The 19,279-nt window shown below is 40.2% G+C and overlaps 1 pseudogene; it reads left to right on the top strand.

The window, feature by feature from the left end:
• Positions 1–9,521: 9,521 nt before the first annotated feature.
• LOC140188186 (Y-box-binding protein 1-like) lies at positions 9,522–10,809 on the top strand (annotated as a pseudogene).
• Positions 10,810–19,279: the final 8,470 nt, after the last annotated feature.

Raw genomic sequence — 19,279 nt, forward strand, 5'->3', positions numbered from 1 at the left:
GAAGGAGCAATAGTGGGCAAATAATCCCATAATTTAGGGCTGTGACAACCAAAACAAGGCTTCCAGTGGTGAAGCAGTTACATTTGGGAATGATTAGGAAGCAATAACGAGAGTAGTTCCGGCAGATAGAGAACAAGCCATGAAGAGTTTTGAAAACAAAGGATAAATATTTTAAAGTCAAGACACTACTTATCATTAGAGCTTGTTTTTCCGACTCTCTTGCCATGCAGACACCAGCCTGACTGACAAACTAGGCTCCTCTTCATTCCTGTGACTATATATCATCTTACGTTCATTGCCCTTTGCTGCTTTGTAAAGCACTCTTAAACTATCATCGTTTCACATGAACTGTCCGGAAAGCTAATGACATCAATTTTATTCACAAATTAATATCAATGATACAATTAGTGTCACAAAGGTTACAGATTGCACTGGCATTTTGATACCATATGACCACCTCAAATTCATGCTGTTTTTCTCCATGAACCTCCGTCAAAAGGATAAATGCTGAAGCAGGCTGCCAAGACTGCTGAGCAGCATTTGGCATTCTAATAGAAAGCTTTCTTTATGAGCATGTGAGCTCAGTAATTATGCCAGTAATGTGCAGTGATAGGCCCTTACAGGTAATGGGAAACATAAGGGGGCAGAATTGATACTGAATGAATTGAATTGACTTTATTTCTTACATCCTTCACATACATGAGGAGTAAAATCTTTATGTTACGTCTCCATCTAAATGTGCCAGGTTCAATCATAGTAATTTATAATTATTTATAATAAATAGAACAGTCAATGTAATATAGAGTACACTCAAACCAGCGTGAGTTCATCAGACTGAAGGCCTGGTGGAAGAAGCTGTCCCGAAGCTTGTTGATCCTGGTTTTTATGCAGCGGTGCCACTTTCCAGATAGTAGCAGCTGGAATAGTTTGTGGTTGGGATGACATTGGTCCCCAATGATCCTACGGGCCCTTTTTACACACCAGCCCTTGTAAATGTCCTGAATCATGGGAAGTTCACAACTACAGTTGCGCTGGGCTGTCCGCACCACTCTCTGCAGAGTCCTGCAATTAAGGGAGGTACAGTTCCCATACCAGGCAGTGAGGCAGCGAGTCAGGATGCTCTCAGTTGTGCCCTTGTAGAAAGTTCTTGGGATTTGGGGGCCCATACCAAACTTCCTCAACCATCTGAGGCGAAAGAGGCGCTGTTGTGCCTTTTCCACCACACAGCTGGTGTGTACAGACCATGTGAGGTCCTCAGTGATGTGGATGCCGAGGAACTTGAAGCTGTTTACCTCTCAATCCCAGATTCATTGATGTCAATAGGGGTTAGCCCGTCTCCATTCCATTCCTCCTGTAATCCACAACCAGCTCCTTTGTTTTTGTGACATTGAGGGAGAGGTTGTTTTCTTGACACCACTGTGTCAGAGAGATGACTTCTTCCCTGTAGACCACCTCGTTATTGTTTGAGATAAGGCCAATCAATGTAGTGTCGTCGGCAAATTTGCATTGTAATTTGTGAGCATGAAGCTTCATAATGAGTGTAGATGCATGTGGAGAAAGCTTGAAGCAAAATATAGGCATGCACATGGTCCCCGAAACCTATCATAATAAGGCTATGACATATAGGAGTAGAATTAGGCCATTTGGCCCATCGAGTCTGCTCCAGCATATCATCATGGCTGATCCATTTCCCTCTCAGCTGGAATCTCCTGCCTTCTCCCCATATCCCTTCATGCCATGACTAGACAAGAATCTATTAATCTCTGCCTTAAATATACCCACTGACTTGCCCTCCACATCTGACTGTGGCAATGAATTCCATAGATTCACCATCCACTTCCTAAAGGAATTCCTCCTCATCTCTGTTCTAAGTGGACATCCCTCTATTCTGAGGCTGTCCCCTCTGGTCTATGTCCTATGTTGACTCCCCCAACATAGGAAATATCTTCCCCAGATCCACTCTATTGAGGCTTTTTAACATTCAATAGTTTTCAGTGAGACCCCTCCTCATTCTTCTGATGTGAACTTGGGAAAAAAAGCTTGTATTTCCCCCAGACATTGCAGCTACAACACTCCGGCCAGACATGGTCCTGTGGTCCACAACAGCCAAGCTGGCATATGTTGTGGAATTGCCCGTACCATGGGAAGATGGTGTCGAAGAAGCTTATGAGAGGAAAAAGTCCAAGTACTCTGAACTGGCAACCAAAGTTGCCCAGAATGGCTGGAAGACCAAGATTTTCCCTGTAGAAGTGGGATGCAGGGGATTCACTGCTATATCTATGACCAGTCTATTGAAGAAGATGGAGGTGAGGGGTCACTCCCTCCAACAAGAAATCAAGTCCTTGTCAAATGCAGCAGAAGAAAGCAGCAATTGGATTTGGATTAAAAGGAAAGACAACAACTGGGCTGCAAGATGAAGACAGGAGGGTATGGAACTGAGGGGGGTGTATCTGGGACACCAGGTAGCACCATTGAGCCCTCTGGAGACACCGTGGGCTTATCAACGAAATGTCAAAGAAGGAGGGTGCCCACCTGATGACCCCGATGACGTACCTACCTTCCCTCCTTGTCACCACTCCAAACCCACTGCCAACATCGAGAGTGCCAACTTACCATAGGGATTGAAACATCAAGTCCTAGTAGCTCTCTTAATCCTAGAATCATTTTCATAAACTTCCTTTGAGCCTTCTCATAACATTTGAGTATACGTTGTTCCAACTGTATTAAGGCTGCTCAGTGTATCATTATTATAAAGCATTGTACATTGACAGCAGCAGAAGTCCTGATCAGGATTCATATATGTATCCATAATTACATTGCAGGTAACAGTTGAATTGTCATGGAGCAACTTAAAGCCAATTACAGCTTTCATGAACACTGAGTTCAGCATCGTCCGTTACTGAGCTGGTGCAATTTTCCAGCAAGAACAAGGGGCTTCTTATTTTGCCAGCTGAGCAAAAGGAATTTTCTACTTCAAGTAAGCTCTGTGATGTCCTCCTTTATGTTATGTTCCTTTCTTGGAGAAATATGTGGCAGTTCCTCCAGTAATTTCTTCTTTTGTTCATAGTAATGACATCTTGAAAACTTCACAGTGGTCTTTACCCCCATCCAATAACTTCACCTAACAACTGGTCAATTCCCAGTCTATTTAAAATCTATCCTGTTGCGTTCACCAGCAACTTTTATGTGTGTTGTTTAGATATTAAGTCCTAGGTTTTCAATTTCAATGTATGGTCAGGTTAGATGGAGAAAGAGATTATAAAAAATTGCATTTTTAATTATTATAGTTAGTAAAGAATGGGATTGGAGGAATCACCAAGTCCCTCTGAGATGAAGTGCAGCATAAAAGTTTGTGAATCTCTGTTTTAGGAAGATGAAACTGTGCAGATTAACAGAGGGACGTATAGCTGAGAATCACATTGCAGCTTTGGTCTGTATCTGCTGGCTATTAACAAAGACAGCAGCCTGATAAAAAAACATCCTTCATAATTTTTTCAATCACAAGTTATAATTTCAAAATAAAGGTTTTGTTTTTATTGATATTTGTGGTCTAAAATATATTATCAGATCCCCAGGATTTTAACATTAATTTAAAGTGTAAATCCTTGGCATAATACAGCATGTATTATCCGATTTGTCTGTTGTGTGTTAGTTTATCACAAACACCACACAGTTGCCAATTTGATTTCAATCTACACAGATAGCTGCTTTATTTTCCTGTTTTCTGTAGCAGTGTAATTCACTCCTGGTATTAGTTTCTCAGTAACATTTGAAAGATTTTCTGTTCTGACCATTTGACTGGAACAAATTTTAAATCTATTGAAGTATACTTAACAAATGAAAGAATTTTTGATGATGTACCAGATAACAATGTGGATAAATTAATGAGACCCATGACTTGAAGGAGTTGGGAGCAGAACCCATGAAAACAGAAAGGCACAAAATAATTACTCATATTGCAAACACGAAAAAAATCTGTAGGTGCTGGAAATCCAAAGCAACACACAAAATGTGGGAGGGATTCCGCAGGCCAGGCAGCACCTATGGAAAAGAGTAAACTGCCGATGTTTCGGACTGAGACCCTTCATCCAGACTAGAAAGGAAGGGGAGAAGTCAGAGTAAGAAGGTGGGGGGAGAGGATGAAGAAGTACAAGGTGACAGGTGATAGGTAAAACCGGGAAAGGGTGAGAGGGTGAAGTTAAGAGCTGGGAAGTTGATTGGTGAAAGAGATAAAGGGCTGGAGAAGGTGGAGTCAGAGAGGAGAGGACAGAAGACCATGGAAGAAAGGGAAGAGAGAGGAGCACAAGAAGGACATGATGGGCTGGTAAGGAGATAAGGTGAGAGAAGGAAACAGAAATGGGGAATGGTGAAGGAGACGAGGGAGGGGCAATTAGGAGAAGTTTGAGAAATCGGTGTTCAAATGATAATACTTTCTCCTTTCTTTTCAAATTTTTTTTTATTATTATATTATTCAAAAATAACACGAGTACATCAAAGTAGACAACACTTACAATGTCTCAAGGAAAAAGTATATATTATTATAAGGATGAAAAATTACTGTCTTCTTTTAGTGCTTCTGTTTCTTTCCACATACTCTAGAAGTGGGGTTAAACTTATCACTTGGACATTTAAGCATTTCTATCTCTTAGGTTTTCATCACATTTTACGATATATGAGAGATTTCATGAATCATGTCATAATCATATTTAAAATACTAGGAAGGGAAGCAGTGCACATGTCCCCATCTTTATCAATGGTGCTGAGGTTGGGAGGTTTAAAGTCTTCATGTTCCTTGGAGTGAACATCACCAATGGCCTGCCCTGGTCCAACCACATAGATGGCCAAGAATGCTCAATCTTCTACATCCTCAGGATACAAAAGAAATTTGGCGTGTCCCATCAAACCTTACTAATTTTTATCATTGCACCATAGAAAACATCTTATCTGGATGCAACTCAGCGTAGTACAGATTACTCTGCCCATCACTTCAAAAGTACTGAAGAGAGTTGTGGACACAGTTCAGCACATCACAGAAATTAACCTCCCCTCAATGAACTCTGACTATTCTTGCTGCCTCAGTAAAGCTGCCAGCATAATCCAGCACCCCCTCTCCCACCCTGGACATTCCCTCTACTCCCCTCTCCTATTGAGCAGAAGATTTAAACCCTTGAAATCACATAGCACAGGCTCCAGGACAGCTTCTGTCCCACTGTTATAAGACAATTGAATGATTTCCTGGTATAATGAGATGGACTCTTCACCCACAATGTACTTCGATATGATCTTGCACCTTAATATCTACCTGTACCGCACTTACACTGTAGCAGCTGCACTTTAGTCTGCATTCCGTTATTGTTTTACCTCATACTTTCTCAATGCACTGTTTAATGAATTGACCTGTATGAGCAGTATGCAAGACAATCTTTTCACTGTATCTTGGCACAGGTACATGTGACAACAATAAATCCATTCCAATTCCTGGTTGTTCATCTTTTCAGTGATTAATCTGTACGTAATTTTCTTGTTATTATTAATAGGAGAGAAAAGAGCAAATATGTCAAAATGTCAAAGGTCAGTGGAACATTGGGTCTAGCAAAATGTCATGAATGATATAGGTGTGGTTAGGAAATGGATTAAATTACATTGGGACTGTATTTCCTTTGCATTTTTTGGCAGCTCAAGTGGAAAGGCCAGTGCATAAAATTCCCTGAGAGACTGAGAAACTTTACTTGAAATGCTGATCGAAATTGTGAGATCAGAGAAATATAATTATATTTTAATATGCTAGAACAAGACTTCTATACCCAACATTTTCCTTAACCTTCTCTTGCCAAATATTCTATTATTGGACAATAAAATAACAAACACTCCAAGAAGATCAGTGACAAGGAAGAAGTATTATTTTCCTTGTCAATAAAATTTTGACCAGAAGATAAGTCAGAATAAAAGTAATTATGAAATACGTAGTAATTTACAAAGATGATCACTGTGGCATCTAATTGGTGCTTTACTTATTCCAATAAGTAAACGACTCTTGCAGATTTCCACAGATGTACAGTGGAGAGCATTCTGATTGGCTGTGTCACAGACTGGTATGGATCCTCCAATGCACAGGATTGCACAAGGCTGCTGTGTGTCGTAGATTCAGCCAGCTCCAACGTGGCCACAACCTTCTCCAACATTAAAAACACCTTCACGAAACGCTGCCTCAAGAAGGTAGCATCCATCATTAAGGAACCTCACCGTCCAGGACGTGTTCTCTTCTCAATTCTACCATCAAGCATGAAGACCCACACTCAAGGTTTTAAGAACATTTTCTCTCCCTCTGTCATCATATTTATGAACTGTCAATGAACCTATGAGCACTACCTCATTAATCCCCTTTTTTACCCAATTAATTTAGTTATTTATAGTTACTTTTTGTCTTTGCTCTCTATTGCTGCTGCAAAACAACAAATTCACGTCATATAAAATAACAATAATGACTCCAATTCTGATTTTGATGCCCTTTTAATATTCTATGGGAATTGAATCTACACATTGTGACTGTACAAGATTATGAGGTGGAGGTGGTCTATAGAGGTTCTTCCAACTGGCTTTGGCCCCATCTCCATGTATGCAACAATGTTTCTCAATGTCCCACATTGCACACTAATTAAGCAAAGAAAAAACAAAGGGAAACCTATAAGCCGTGAAAACATCAGAGATGATTAAATAATTTTAATAATTAAAATTATTAATTATTAGTTTTAAATTAGAATAATGTGCATTGGTAAAATATAGATGACACCTTAACAAAGTAGAGAGAACTATCAACATAGAAAGAGATATTAATATATTAAACAAATGCGTAAAACTTTCCAAGTTGATTTCAATGTAGACAAATATATGGCTCTAAAAGATATGTAATTGTGGCTTAGAAATTCATTGTTATGAAATCAAGATTTTAACCATGATAATTATTTTCAGTTTATTTCCTGTCACTCTGGAAGTTAAAGGGTCACCACCTGCTGTGAATCACCCTGCTGTGACTGGCATTATTTCCATAGCTTTCACAGACACAATTAAGTCAAGCCCTCCCTATAATCAACTTACTTAAGCACTGCAGGACATTCCTGAGGTTTAGAATATTAGTTTATTTTAAGTTTACATGATATTAATGGGAAAAACAGGTAGATAGAGAGAGATTCCTTCAGCTGTTTGGTATCTGGAATGGGATAATTGGCTACAAATTAGAGCCCAATTTTTCACAAGAAGAGCTAGAAAATATTTCGTGCGAAGAATGAGAGAACATTGGATGTGATCTCCACATGCAGCGAAGGCAACTTAGTTAATTGTTAAATTGAGTTTGTTAATTACAGATCGTAAGCAGGGGATGGGAAGTATAGCAGTGGTTCCTCGGCCCATCTGGTCCATGACAACTAAGATTATCAAATAAACTAGTCCCACTAGCCCACACGTAGCCATAATTGGTACACTCTGTTTCCTGTATTCCATCTTTTATAACTTTTGCAGGCAGAATTTCTGCCAGTTTACTGTATGTTGTACAGCTCACTTGCCCAGCATAACGTTCCTTCCAGCTTTGGGCTGCATATTATCACTGACCTGGTTTTCAGCTTACAATTCACCAGCAGTACAATGCAGTGGAGCGTAGCATATCACAGCCTATATCTCCAAGTGCAAGAGACTGGATGCTGAAGTGACCTTAGCAGTCAGAAAGGTCCCAACCTCTGACCCTCTTTCTCACTGGCCCCCAGAGCTGTCATTTGAATTAAGTATTTGTGAATGATGTTATTATATATAAAGCAACGGTTAAAGTATTCACAACTTAACTACTCCTGGCAGCCACTTCTACACATTGCAGTCACTAGACTTATACCTGGCATCCATTTAGTGGGTAGGTCCTACAGACAGGTTTCGGCCTGAATCGTCTACTCTTTCCCTAGACTCTGCATGGCCTGCTGAGTTCCTCCAGGATTTTGTGCATGCTCTTCGTGGGTAGGCTTGCTGGGTAAACTGTGTCCCACCAAGGAGTCCGCCAGCACAGACGGGGCCAGCAGCCACTGTTGCAGAAGACATCGGGACATTGGAAGTTTGGAGAGGAGGAAACTTCAATCAGGTCCACTGACCGAGGACAAAAGGGTCGCAACAGCATGATAGAGCTTTGACCAGCAACCAGTCGCCGTTTGGGATTGATTGGTAAGAACAAAATGAAGGAAAGCAGGGGCAAGCACAGCGGCCGTCATTGCAGTGGACACAGTCAGAGTGGCATTCTTAAGGCTTTAGCTCTTCAAGGCTTCAGCGAAGAGAGGCTTCACTCAGAGAAAGCAAAGAAAATAAAAGCTCAAGTTTTCTTTTCCTCTTCATTATATCTGCTCAGCGAGGACAGTAGGGATGACAGAAAGAATTATGAACCGGTCCTCTTGCAAGATGTGGAAAGGCAAGGAGACTTCCAGTGTCGCTGATGACTGCAACTGCGAGAAGTGCGTCCAGCTGCGTTAAGGAGCTGGAACTGGAACTGGATAAAATCCGGATCATTTGGGAGGCTGAAGGGGTGATAGATAGAGTATATAGAGATGTAGTTACGCCCAAGATGCAGGACACAGGAAACTGGGTGACAGTCAGGAAGGGGAAAGTAGTTAAGGAGTCAGTGCAGAGTAACCCTGTGGTCATCCCCCTTAACAACAGGATACTGTCCAGGGGATGGGGGGGGGGGGAAATTACCTAAAAGAGGAAAGCCACAGTGGTCAGGGCTCTGGCACTGAGTCTGCCTCTGTGAGTCAGAAGGGGAAATGGGGAGAAGAGGCATGCTGTGCTGATAGGGGATTTATTAGTTAGGGGAACAGACAGGAGGTTCTGTGAGTGAGAACGAGATTCCCAGATAGTATGTTGCCTCCCGGGTGCCAGAGTCCAGGATATCTTGGATTGAGTCCTCAGTATTCTTAAGTGGGAGCTGAACAGCCAGAAGTCGTGGTCCATGCAGGTACCAATGACAAGGGTAAGACGAGTGACGAGGTTCTTCATAGGGTGTTCAGGGAGTTAGGAGCTGAATTAAAGGTCAGGGCCTCCAGGGTTGTGATCTCAGGATTGCTACTTGTGCCATGTGCTAGTGAGACCAGTACGAGGAAGATTATACAGTTTAATATGTGGCTATGGAGTTGGTGTTGGAGGGAGGGTATAAGATTTTAGGAATCAGAATCAGAATCAGAATCAAGTTTATTATTACCAGCATGTGTCATTAAAGTTGTTAACTTAGCAGCAGCAGTTCAATGCAATACATAATATAGTAGAAAAAAATAATAAATAAGTAATCAATTACAGTATGCATATATTGAATAGCTTAAAAATCGTGCAGCAAACAGAAATAATATATATTAAAAAGTGAGGTAGTGTCCAAGGGTTCAATGTCCATTTAGGAATCAGATGGCAGAGGGGAAGAAGCTGTTCCTGAATCACTGAGTGTGTGCCTTCAGGCTTATGTACCTCTTACCTGATGGTAACAGTGAGAAAAGGGCATGCCGATGTTCTTTCAGAGGAGGGAAAGAGAGAAGAAGGAAGCAGAGAGAGCGCAGGAGCCCCCACCTCAGACCACCCGAGCGGCAACCACCTCGCGCAGCCTGTCAACACCATGAGTGAGGCTGAGATGGAAGGGCAATCCAAACAGCAGCAGCAGCAACAACCAGACAAATCCAAATCCCCCGGGGAGAAGAAAGTCATCGCAACAGAAGGTCTTGGAACAGTAAAGTAGTTCAACGTACGAAATGGATATGGATTCATCAACAGGAATGATACAAAGGAAGATGTGTTTGTACATCAGACTGCTACAGAAAAAAATAACCCAGGGAAATAACTCCACAGCGTTGGAGATGGTGAAACTGTGGAGTTCGACGTTGTGGAAGGCGAAAAGGGTGCAGAAGCAGAAAACGTAACTGGTCCTGGAGGAATTCCAGTCCAAGGAAGCCGATATGCCACGAACAGAAATCGTTATCGTTGCACAACCCTCGCCGCTGAGGTCCGCCACGTAGTTACCAACAGAACGTTGAAGGTGGAGAGAAAGGAGATGAAGTAGAGACAGCAACGGATGGAGAAAACCAAGATTATCAAAATCAGCAGCATTGCCCTCCCTACAGAAGACAGCGTTACCCACCTTACTTTGTTTATCGTCGCTATGGTCGCCGCCCACAATACAGCAACCAGCCTCAGGGAAAAATTATTACTGAGGGTGGTGAGATAAATGAAAACCAGGTTGCTGGGGAAGAAGGTAAACCTAACAGAGGACAAAATCATTTTAGGGGCAACCGTCCACACTACCGCAGAGGGCCTCCTCGCCCACGTCAAACAAGGGAGGGCAGTAGTGAAGAGGACAAAGAAAATCAAGGGGATGGCCAACAAGATCAACAGTCTCATCCCAGACGATTTCGCTGCAACTACAACTACAGACATCGTTGACCACAAAACCCTAAAACAAAAGATGGTGAGGAGGCCAAGACACCCAAAACACCAGCTGAGAACATCTCTGCTCCTGAGACCGAGCATATAACACCGGCTCAGTATCTTTACCATCAACTAATTTTGTCATCAAATGGAAGACCATCAAAGTCAAATTCCAGCAATAATAAGAAAACTGAGCTTTCAACTGTAATGAAAATCTGCAGTGCTTGCATACAGTTGACCAGATACCAGAATGTTTCACACAGTAAACCTATGCACCATGGTTTCTTAACCTTTCCTGAAACAGCTTTTTGGAACTGGCTTAAAACAGATTTTTGTAGATGGTCTATTTTCCTTTTTACTGCAAATGGATTTTAAGCTTATTTGATATCTGGTCAATTTGAATTTTTGAAATACCAGTTTTTAATTTGTAAGCATTGTACATCTGAACTTTAAGTACAACCGGGCATCTAATAGAAGTCCGAAAGAACACAGAAAAAAGAGAAAAGGGCATGCCCAGGGTGCTAGGGGAAAATTGGATCAGTCATGCTGAAATGGTGGAGCAGACTCAATGGGCCAAATGACCTAATTCTGCTCCTATATCTTACAGTATCATCAACTTATAAGAGTTTACTCCAGTCTGTGCTCAGGGTCCTATGTTTCAGCTCAGTCCATAAGACTAGCCCATCGGGGTTCATTGGGTTTTAATTATTTTTCTTCTTCAAGGTTTTAACTGAATTGGGAAAATACAAAATGGCTCCTGGATTGAGAGCCCATGACTGAGGTCTTTACCACTACAACTTTATTCCTGTGGAAAAACTTCTTTCCTAAGTCACCAGCACATTACATAGGACTTCATGCAGCAGCGTTTTTACAGTGATTGGCACACTCTGTTGTACATTTACACTTTCGGTGCTTCTATTCCCACCCTGTGCTGGCTGTTCTCTACAGTGATGCTCTTGAATTCATTCTCCTATATTCAAGTTGCACAGGCTTTGAGCTCCAGGGGGTACAGCTGAGTTAGCAACATGAAACATTGTTGGTCCTCAGCCAGAACCAATCATTACCATTGGATCATACCGGAAAACAAGGAAGACCTCATATCTTTGCCACCAATCATCTCATTACGTCCATGCTCCCTGTCTCACCACCACTTCGTTGTGCCTGCAGACAGACTTGATTCCCAGCTCAGCAATACCAATCATTAAAAGATCTCATATTCAGGTTCCTTCATGGTGTTACTCCATTGTATATCCAGCATCTTCTCCATCTCCCATTAATTTCTCAGACCCTAATTTCCATTATGAGAGCATTTTTTAAATAGTTTGTTACTTGACAAACTTCTGGAAGCAAATAAACACAAATGCAAGCACTCTCCTGAAAGTGGAAGGCAAAAACTTGTCACTCTCATAAACCTTGTCTTAAGTTTCTTATAGGCTGCCACTGCTGAGATAGATCACATAAGATACTTTGCCCTGTTGCATTGTTAAAGTAGGAGTAACTCTACTGGTAAGGTGGGGAATCTTCTATTTTTGGTGAAGGTGATTTTTACATTGATAGCTGCAAAGGACATTTGATTAGTTTTGACAGCTCCAAAAAGCACAGGCAATCATAAAGAATTCACCATCTTTTTTCCTCCTCAGTCTTTCATTTATTTTTGATTTGATGAACATGAATCCACTTAAACTTTTACAGAATTTCTTCTTGTAACTTTGGCTAGTTAATGCTGAGGAATAACTTGCTGAATCACTTGAGTTTTTCACTGGGTTCCCACTTTTTGTCAGTCGAGTTGAAAATGTCCAGATGAATTTTATTTTATTGTGCATTTTCCTATTTTTCCATTTATCAATTAATAACAATGTAATTAGTTGTTTCGTCCTGTTCTAGACAGGATGCAGAGCTGGATTGAGAAGTGACAAATAGAGTTCAATCTGGAAAAGTGTGAAGTGATGCACTTTAGAAGGTTGAACTTGATGGCAGAGTACAAGGTTAACGGCACGATTGTTAGCAGTGTGGAGAAACAGAGGAATCTTGGAGTCTGTCCATAGATCCCTCAAAGTTAGTGCACAAGTTGATAGGGTAGTTAGGAGGTGTATGGTGTTGTAGGCCTTCAAGGGATTGAGTTCAAGCACAGTATCATAATGTTGCAGCTCTATAAAACTCCGGTTAGCTCCCACTTGAAGTATTTTGTCCAATTCTGGCCATTTCCCATTATAGAAAGGATGAAAGAAGATGCAGAGGAAATCTGCCAGGATGCAGTCTGGATTAAGGATCATATCTTACGAGGAAAAGTTGAGCAAACTAGGGATTTTTCTCTTCGGAGCAAAGGAGGATGAGAGGTGACTTGACAGATTACAAGAGGCATAAACACTTTGTTCCCCAGGGCAGTAATAGTATATAACAGAGGATATCCTTTTAAGACAAGTGGAGGAAATCTCAGGGGAGATGTCAGAGGTGGTAAATGCCTGAATGAAAGGTCATGGGCTATGCAGGAGGAAAGGTCTAGATTGATCATGGAGAAGAACACTGTGGGTGAAAGGGCCATTCTGTGCTATACTGTTCTATGTTTTATGCTAACCATAACCTCTGGAATATTCTCACTAATCCTCTCCACTTCATCATCTTTCTTTCAAATAAGCTCTGTCTTAGAACCCATCTCTCTAACCAAGTCCCGGTTTCCTTCTTTAGTGGTCACATCTTCTATATTATTGCACTCTCATAAACTACATGGGAATTTTCATTTGTTAAATATGCTTATTAAATACAAATTATTGTTATTAACTCAGACTTTAATTTGAGGGAAAAATCTCAGTTTTCGCTTGTCTTTAACCATTCTGCTAGATATAATTTTTTTTCAGAAGCAGAGGAGATATATCACTGACCTCCAACAAAATGAATACAAGTCATTCTGCTTTATTTTCTTTTGTTGAGAAAACCCAGCTGTGGTCCCTAAAATATTGCTGACATTTCTTGACACTTCATAATGATTGAAATACAAATTGCATGCAACTCCCCACTTTAAGTTGTGGACAACATTTCTTTGGTTAGATAGGGATGTTGCAAATCTCAGTGTATTAATTTCATACATGCTTCATTATTCCATGGGATCTTCCCATTTGTTTTCTGCATTAGCACCAAACAACCCCTTTTTGCAATTCTTTCAACTCTTTTCTCAGATGTTTTGAGAAATATGATTTGAATGTAACAATAATGTTCTTATAGAGCAATGACCACCTTCTCCAGAGCAATACTATTTCTCTGGTACTGACATCAAAGGTGATGCTTAAAAAGCCAGGAATTTATCTTTTGTCATTGACTGTGATAATACAAAGTAAAAGGCATTTTATTCCCTTCAGAATAGGATAATAAATAATGCAAAAAGCATTTTGGACATTAAATCTAAATATTTGTAAGAAAGTAGAACAAAGGCACAGTTGCTGAAACCCTCCTCCGTGCAAGGAGTGATTAAACCTTGGAATAGAGATCAAGGCGAAGCTGAGGTGGTGGATAAAGTGTACCTTGGCGATCACTGTGATAGTGGAATGCAAGTCCTTAGCTGATGAATGCAGCTCAGCTAAATGGCCCTCCGCATCTCTCTTTATGTTGTGAGTAACCGACAATGACTTTCTGCACTCATTGCATATTTTGAAGACATCCAGCTGCAAATGTTAAAGTCAATGTCAACTGATACATCAAACACAGTGTTGAGGAAGTATGGAATAATATCATAGATATTTACAATAAATATTGATATTCCTTTAAAGCAGTTTAGGCTTATGGGAGTCGTCCTGTGAGCCCAGGAATTGAAAGGACACCTGACACCTATGTAGGACCCTTCCGCACGTCAAGCTGTCTATGAAGTTTATAGCCAACGGAATGCTTGGCTTAATGTAGGATATGCAACAGCTGGTTTGCACATAGCAAAATCCCATAAAACTATTGGTGGTGAATAAATAATTTTCTTGTGTTGATTTTTTTGAGGAATAAATCTTGACACAGGATTAACCCTACATTACTTTGCCCATAAGATGCCCTAGTTGTTTCAGAAAAGTAAGGTGGGTCTGGTTAATGTCCCATAAACTCTAGAGCACACTAAGGGGCATGTTAATTGGGTACAACACTGACTCAGTTATCAGCTTCAGCTGAAAACCTCACTTGTGAACATTGAACGAAAGGGATAGAGTGGATTAAAACTACCTTCTTGGATTGGCGTGGGGCAAGGGTGCTGGATTCAGGGAACAGCATTCAGACATTTGAGCCAGGGCAATGACTTTGACAGGGAAGAACCTTGAGGGTCAGAAGTGATTCAGTCTATGTGTACTAATGGGCAGGAGAAAGACTGTTATATACATATCTCCAAGAATGAAAGTCATTTACATCCCTGACAATCGTCCTATTCCAGTGCTGTGTTCGTAAAACCATGTTATCCATGGAGAAGCCAACATACAATTGGTCTCCTTATTTAAGGAAGGATGTTAATGCATTGGAAACATTTCAGAGGTGTCCAGGAATAGAAAAGTCTATACAAAGTGATGAATACAGCCCAATCCATCACAGATGAAGCCATCCTCACCACTGAATACATTTAAATGGAGCACTGCCACAAGAAAGCAGCATCCATCAAGGATCCCAACCATCCAACCAACCATTCCCTCTCCTTTCCTCTCCTCTACCATCGGACAGGAGGTACAGAAGCTTAGGTCCCACACAACCAGGTCGAGGAATAGTTATTACCCTACAACCATCAGCCTTGTGAACCTGCATGAATAATTTCATTCACAACTATGCTAATCTGATTCTGCAACCTACTTTGAAAGACTCTTTGTATCTCATGTCCTCAGTTTTATTCCTTCCTCAAGAGTGATTGAAGTAGACTTCGAAGATTTATAAGACAGAATTATAAGATACATGATAATCAAAGTGGCAAAAAGTTATAATAGGTTTAATAGGATCCCTCTGCACTTGGATCCTCAGCTTCCTAACCAGAAGACCACAATCTGTGCAGATTGGTGATAACATCTCCTCCTCGCTGACAATCAACACTGGTGCACCTCAGGGGTGTGTGATTAGACCACTGCTCTACTCTCTATATACACACAACTGTGTGGCTAGGCATAGCTCAAATACCATTTATAAATTTGCTGATGATACAACCATTGTTGGGAGAATCTCAGGTGGTGACGAGAGGGCGTACAGGAGTGAGATATGCTAACTAGTGGAGTGGTGCCGCAGCAACAACCTGGCACTCAACATCAGTAAGACGAAACAGCTGATTGTGCTTCTGGAAGTGTAAGATGAAGGAACACACACCAATCCTCATAGAGGGATCAGAAGTGGAGAGAGTGAGTAGTTTCAAGTTCATGGGTGTCAAGGTCTCTGAGGATCTAACCTGGTCTCAATATATTGATGCAGTTATAAAGAAGGCAAGACAGCGACTATACTTCATTAGGAGCTCGAAGAGATTTGGTATGTCAATAGATACACTCAAAAACTTCTATTGATGTACTGCGGAGAACATTCTGACAGGCTGCATCTCTGTCTGGCATGGTGGGGGGGATGCAACTGCACAGGGCTAAAAGACGCTGCAGAGGGTTGTAAATTTATTCAGCTCCATCTCGGGTACTAGCCTACAAAGTACCCAGAACATCTTCAAGGAGCAGTGTCTCAGAAAGGTAGTGTCCATTATTAAGGACCTCTAGCACCCTGGGCGTGCCCTTTTCTCACTGTTACCATCAGGTAGGAGGTACAGAAGCCTGAAGGCACACACTCAGCGATTCAGGAACAGCTTCTTCCCCTCTGCCATCTGATTCCTAAATGGACTTTGAACCCTTGAACACTACCTCACTTTTTTAACATATATTATTTCTGTTTTTTGCATAATTTTTAATCTATTCAATATGCATATACTGTATTGGTCAACTTATTTATTTATTATTATTATTATTTAATTTTGTCTTTTTTCTTCTATATGATGTATCGCATTGAACTGCTACTGCTAAGTTAACAAATTTCATGTCACATGTTGGTGATAATAAACCTGATTCTGATTCTGATTCTGAAATGGATCAGGGCATTGAAGTTACAGTCAGATCAGCCATGATCTCACTAAATGGCAGACCAAGCCTAAAGGGATGAGTGTCCTACTCCAGGAGACAAGCACAAAGGTAGTGCACAATACAATGACAAAACAAATGTAAAATTTTCTAGCTCCTCAAAGTTAAGTCACTTTCTGTGACAGGCCTCTCAGCTTGGAACAACAATCCCCACTCAACTAAAGGAGCAATTACTCTTCATGTAAGATATCCAATTACAATTCAAGTTTTAAAACACAAAACAGAAATCCCCAAGGAAGAATTTGTAAATACTATGCATAGAAATTACTGTATACTTTGTTCAGTAAAATAAATGGAAGCTGCAAGCAAAACTGAGTGCTTGAAGAGATAAATGACTATTAAATTTTTATGCTTTTTTTTTGCATTGGACTTTGTTCTCCTTTATGTTTCTCTGTACTTGATTATATAGGGACAATGTTAAAATCTAGCATATAAAAAGATTTTTCTAGGTGCATATGCAAGAGGCTAAAAAGTGTGTTGTCTTGGGGTGTGAAGTCCCCCAAGAGGAGGATTGGCTTTTGTATCATATTGCACAATAGTTTAGAAGTAAACTGCACAAATGTCACCAGAAAATTATTGTAACCAGAAGTATGAAAATCTCAGGTAGTTTTTACAGCAAATCAAGTTTCTTTGTATATTAAACACAAGAGATTCTGCAGATGCTGGAAATCCAGAATAACATACACAGTATGCTGGAGGAACTCAGCAGATCGAAGCTCAAAGTTCAAAGTAAATTTAATATCAAAGTACATATTTGTCACCATATAGAAACCTGACATTTTTTTTTTTGCAAACATTCATCGTAAATCCAAGAACTATAATAGAACCAATGAAAGACCATACCCAACAGGGCAGACAAACAACCAGTGTGGAAACAACAACAAATTGCACAAATACCAAAGAAAAAAAAAATCAATAATAAATACATAAATAACAAATATCGAGAACACGAGATGAAGTGTCCTTGAAAGTGAGTCGATAGGTGGTGGGAACAGTTCAGTGATGAGACAAGTGAAGCTGAGTGGTTATCCCCTTTGGTTCAAAAGCATGATAGTTGAGGTGGAATAACTGTTCCTGAACCTGTGGGCCCTGAAACTCCTGTGTCTTTTTCCTGCCGGTAGCAGTGAGATGAGAGCATGACCCAGCTGGTGGGAGTCCCCCCGCTGATGTATGCTGTTTTCCTGTGACAGCACACCATGCCAATTTGCTCAGTAGTGGGGAGGTCCTTACCCGTGATGGACTGGGCCATATACAGTACCATTTGTATGATTTTCTGTTCAAGAGCATTGGTATTTCCATACCAGGCTGTGATGTAACCAGTGAATTTACTCTCCACTACAAGTCTATAGAAGTTTGTCAAAATTTTAGATGTCATGCCAAATCTTCACAAACTTCTAAGGAAGTAGAGCGGCTGCCATGCTTTCTTCTTAATTGCACTTACATACTGGGCCCAGGATAGGTCCTCTGAAATAATAACACTGAGGAATTTAAAGTTGCTGAGACTCTCCATTTCTGACCCTCTGATGAGGACTAGCTCATAGACCTCCAGTTTCCTCAGGTCAGGCTGCATTTATGGAGAGGAATAAAGAGTTGATATTTCAGGCCAAGAGCCTTCCCCAGATACATTTGTATATTGCCCATTAAAATGCATTAAGGTCTAACTCACTAGCTTAATTGCAATGATGGTTCAAGATTAGAGGAATTTATGTAACCTCGGATAGCAGTGGCACAGGAGGTACAAAGATATAAGGGTGAAGGCAGTCAGAAAGAAGGAGTGGTATGCTCAAATAATAAATTAAATCCAATCTAATTAAAGATAATGACTATTCAGAGTAGACATTTTCCTTTGTTGGTGAGCTTGGAGCTGTTGCTTCTACATATTTTTCATATTAAGCAATAGATGTTTTTAAAATCAGCTGACTCGAAAAAAAAATGTTCCTAGCCTCATATGCTTTCTTGTAACTACATGATCACTTGAACAGCCTATTGTTCATCTTCAATTCCCTTCTGCATAAAATAAGCAAAGATCAGTAAAGTTTAACCAACTGATTATGGAATTGCCAATGAATCAGAGTATCAGGAAATATTATGTAAAAGATCAACTACACAAAGAAAAGAAAAAATAACTCAATGATACAAAATATAGCCAATGTTTAAACATTGATATACAGTATTTTTTTTGCAATCATACATAGTAAATCCAAGAACTATAATAGAACCAATGAAAGACAATACCCAACAGGGCAGACAAACAACCAGTGTGGAAACAACAACAAATTGCACAAAAATGATTATTTAGTGCTTGGATTTTAATTTTACCTTTTCAGTATCTGTTACTTCAGTTTGCTGTTCCATTTGCTAATAATATACTGCTCTTTCCTTTTCCAAATAGACAAGTAAACAATTTACACAAAATGAGAGAAAATGCTTACAGAAAAGGATTTTCTTCAAACTGAATGTTTTAGAAGAGCCATGGCAGAAAAACACAATGACATATTAATCCGGAGTTTTGTTTATTGCATTAATTTCTCAACTCTTAAGTAGCCACGAAGTTGCAGAGCTGGATTCAGCAGTTTTCTTATCTGGCAATGTTCAGATTTCAGTACTATTCTTCCCTTCTCTTAAAAAAAACTTTGTTATTGTAGTACTAATATTATTGTAGTGTTTATATTATTGTAAGGTACAAAATATATTTCCTGCTTAAGATATAGATGCAGGTTAGTAACTCATGTAGA

This window comes from Mobula birostris, chromosome 1, assembly GCF_030028105.1.
Source record: "Mobula birostris isolate sMobBir1 chromosome 1, sMobBir1.hap1, whole genome shotgun sequence".
NCBI lineage: Eukaryota > Metazoa > Chordata > Chondrichthyes > Myliobatiformes > Myliobatidae > Mobula > Mobula birostris.